General features: G+C 42.5%; 1 long non-coding RNA gene across 1 annotated transcript; it reads left to right on the top strand.

Annotated features, from left to right (window-relative positions):
- The first annotated feature begins 2,057 nt into the window (after positions 1-2,057).
- LOC143413969 (uncharacterized) lies at positions 2,058-4,083 on the top strand. Its single transcript, XR_013094538.1, has 2 exons — positions 2,058-2,803; positions 2,893-4,083. It is a non-coding gene; the product is annotated as an uncharacterized LOC143413969 (long non-coding RNA).
- The last annotated feature ends 284 nt before the right edge of the window (positions 4,084-4,367 follow it).

The following is a 4,367-nucleotide window of genomic DNA, read 5'->3' as shown; positions in this document are numbered from 1 at the left end:
GTCCACCTATAACTTTGACATTAAGTACAGAGCTGGGAGACAAAATCTTGATGCAGATGGACTATCTAGGAAACCACATGACAAACCTGAAGACGATCCAGTTTTTACCCAGGAATGTCAGCGCATTGATAAGTTCAGATCCCATCTCTTGTCCTCAGTCAAAGATGTCGAGCTCCAACTTCAATCCGATACCGTGATGGCAGCCTGTCAAAGATGTATGGCTATGGATCAGACTGAACCCTCTTGTGCTCTAGTCCAGTCACTTGCCATGTCTGCAGGTGCCATTCCAGACATGTTTCAAGAAGAAGGCAATGATAACAATCTCCTAGCCTTACCCAGATACACCCATACTGATCTTGTCAACCTGCAGAGAAAAGATCCAGCCATTAGTAAAGTCATCAAGCTGCTGGCAGCTGACTCACGTCCACCAGCCGATACTAAGTCTGAGTCTCACGATGTTCTCTTATTTTTAAGGGAGTGGAAACGTCTTGACCTCCAAAATGACTTACTGTACCGGAAACGCCAGTTGGGGCCAGAGACCTTGTTGCAGTTAGTCCTTCCTGATTCCTTACGCCCTACAGTTATGCTTAATCTTCATGACAACATGGGGCATTTAGGGGTCGAACGCACACTGGAACTCATTCGGTCACGTTTCTACTGGCCAAAAATGGCAGTTGATGTCGAAAAGAAAGTGAAAGCTTGCGAGAGATGTGTCCGTAGAAAAGCCCTGCCAGACAAGGCTGCTCCTCTGGTAAATATTAAAACTTCCAGGCCCATGGAGCTAGTCTGCATGGACTTCCTCTCAATAGAACCAGACAGTAAAAACACTAAAGATGTCCTAGTGATCACGGATCATTTTACAAAGTATGCTGTGTCCATTCCAACCAAAGACCAGAAAGCCACCACCGTTGCAAAGAACTTATGGGAGAACTTCTTAGTTCATTATGGCTTTCCAGAGCGACTTCATAGCGACCAAGGGAGAGACTTTGAATCGCGTACAATCAAAGAACTGTGCTCTCTGCTCGGTATCCGCAAAGTCCGAACAAGTCCTTATCATCCTCGTGGCAACCCTGTTGAGCGATACAATCGCACATTACTCAGTATGCTTGGTACCTTGAAAGACACCGAGAAACATCACTGGCGTGACTTCGTAAAACCACTTACTCACGCTTATAACTGTACAAAAAATGATGTAACAGGCTATTCTCCTTATGAGTTAATGTTTGGTAGACAGCCTCGCTTGCCCATTGATATTGCCTTTGGCCTGCCACAGCCAAACAAGCCACAGTTGACTCACTCTCAATACGTCAAGCAGTTGAAAAGCTACCTCGAACAGAGCTACGAAATAGCCATCAAAAACTCCCAGAAAGTAGCAGACAAAAACAAGAAACGGTTTGACAAAATCATCCGTGAATCCACACTACATGTGGGAGACAGAGTCTTGGTTCGAAATCTCCGCCTGAGAGAGAAGCACAAATTAGCGGACAAATGGGAGCAAACAGTGTATATTGTTACCAAACAAATGGAAAACTTACCAGTATACACTGTAAAACCAGAAAACGGAGATGGGCCCAACAGAACGCTCCACAGAGATCTGTTACTTCCCTGTGGATTTCTCTCACCAACAGAGCATGAACCCGAGCGAGTCACAAAAACTAACAGACCACGCACAAGACAAAGTTCAGCTTTGGAAGTTGACTCCGACCAAACACTTGAGGAAGAGGAAGATGAGTTTTCTTACCCTGAACCTCCACAAGTGAAAAACAGACATTTTTACCAAGTATGCGCCATACCGCCAACCCAAGGATTCAAACAAAACAAAGATCCTGTAAATGATAACGAACAACCTAACACATTACCGGACATGACAGACTTACCTGAAAAGGAAACTGAGAACGAAACTGAAACATACTTACCTGAAGGCGAAATTGGAAGTTCAACTGACACCAACTTACCTGAAATGGACCGTGAAACAGACCTACCTCAGACAGAACGTGAAAGTGGAGCAAACGTATCACCAAGTGAAAGTGACACAAGCCTACAACATAACACACCAAGTGAGTCTGAAACAGACACTCGAAAAGACAAAAATGTTTTGTCGACCAGTTTGTCAGATTCACCGTTGTCAGAGAACTCAACTCATCAACTTTCACCTGAAAGACAAGTTGAAAACGATGATGAACCTGAAACCTTGCAAACAGAAACACAGATCAGAAGATCTGAAAGAATTCGCCAACCATCCCAAAGACTCACTTATCCTCAGCTAGGTAACCCACTAGTAACAGTGGTTAAATCACTCTTTCAAGGATTGAACAAAGCTTTCATCGACTCCCTTGCTCATGATGTTACCTATTCCCCCAGAGCCATGCACGGGGACGTGCATGAGATTTAAGAGGGGAGGATGTAACCCAGTGAGTTTACACGACTCAGTAATGCACTACAACATGTTATTGTTAATTGGGATTTATCATTACTCTGTTAATCACTGAGTTGATCAAAAATAAATCAATAATAAAAGATAAATACTATAAATATAAGAATAAAACCCAAAGAGTATATTTAACACCCCTACTGGTTAGGAAGGAACAAGCCCCGCCTTCCCCTGCTCTGTACGGTCACGTGCTCAGACACAGAGAGAGACGGAGGTGCACGAGACCATCACTGATTTTCACCGCCAAGCTTTTCGCTGGAAAATAACTATTAACTTGATAAATTGAGCAAATATCCATACCGGAGATCTGCATGGACCTTGGAGAAACGGACCTGATTTATTGTGAACATTTCGGACCTTGAAACCATCGCGGTGAGTCAGAAGCTGTTAAGCTAACCTTGAAGCTAAAAAGCTAACAAGAAGTTAACAGGGAATATAATGGCCCGATTTCAATGTTGTAGATCTGCGCGGGAGCGGATGAAGTGGACAAGATCCTCTCTGAGAGTTGAACAAGATCCTCTCTGAGAGTTGAACAAGATCCTCTCTGAGAGTTGAACATTAGAAGTGTGCTGGTGAGTTAAACTGGGACTGGGCGAATCAGGCTAATTGAAAAGCTAACTAGCCTAATGCTCATAGCTGTAGCTGACCACGTTTTCACTGTGGGAGAACACACGGGGTTTCTCACTGAGTTCAGCCATTTTGAGCACTCAGCTTGTGTGCTGATGATGTTCTAGTATTACTTGTTGAATATTAAATGCACTAAAATTAGATGATGGAATAAGTTAATGTTGATCTTAAAGGTCATGAATCTATTTTATTTTGTTACAGTTGATGCTCGAGCGGCACTGGATAGATGTCCGTGTGTATTCTTACTGTGCTGATACGTTACCACATACTGTAAAACTACAGCCTGTGGGTTTTTGTATATTCTTTTGGTAATTTTATTCTGTACATTGAGTGTAAATAATATATTGCTTCATTGCTATGCAGTGTAAAGCAATGCTCCTGTAATTCAGTTAAAGGGCAATACTGTAAAAAAATAATCTACCATAGTTTATGGTTTATTTCTGATTTCTGATAGAAATGTGCACCTTGACGATAGAATAAGCTGATTGTGATTTAAAGATTGCATTCATGATTAAGATGCACTGTATAGACTATAGTTAGAAATTAGAATTAATGTTTTGTGCTTGTTTTGTTATAGCACTTACATTATTTACATATGGCCATGTATATCATTAGAGTGTGAACTGAATTAGTAATAGTCCTGTTGTTTACAGGCTAGGTTTTTTTATGGGATCGTGAGACCTGGATCTCTTCCTGACGAGGAAGATGGCGAGCCTTTCCCTTTGAACCGAACCGAACCACAGCCATTCTGAGTTGGCCCAGAAGGGCAGGTTGCTCTTCTCTCACGAACAATTGCAACAGTGCGGTAGGACGAAATCGCACCAATCACAAACTTTTGACCTGTTGGATTTGACTTGACTGAACACTGACTATTAAGCCGGCAAGACTGACATATCTGAGCTCAGATAGGATTCTGACTGTTATTATTATTGCTGTCACTGTATTTTATTTTATGTTTTCATTCCTGTTCATAAAATGCTGTTAAATTGTTGCTAAATAGTTTAATACAATTCATAGCAACTTTACCTGTGGCTCCAGTCATTCTTCTCCACGCAACTCCCTTTATCCCTCCTGCGAATCTAGCTATTGGCCCATTCTCTCCATCTTACTTTAATTTCCCCTACCCTATCCTGTACTTGGCTACAAAAGGGTTTCCTGAGTTTCTCCATTGACTCCTAACAGACTCTCATCACTCCCATTGCTGCTGTCAAAAAGAAGGCAGGGAACGGTGGGGGCTGTAGAGGGAAATCATGGCAGCTTCTTCCGCTGGCTTTCAGAAAGGCTTGACAGCAGCTCAGCCAAGTGAGGC

The sequence above is a fragment of the Maylandia zebra genome, linkage group LG19 (assembly GCF_041146795.1).
Source record: "Maylandia zebra isolate NMK-2024a linkage group LG19, Mzebra_GT3a, whole genome shotgun sequence".
Lineage (NCBI taxonomy): Eukaryota > Metazoa > Chordata > Actinopteri > Cichliformes > Cichlidae > Maylandia > Maylandia zebra.
This window is presented reverse-complemented; position numbering and strand designations above follow the sequence as displayed.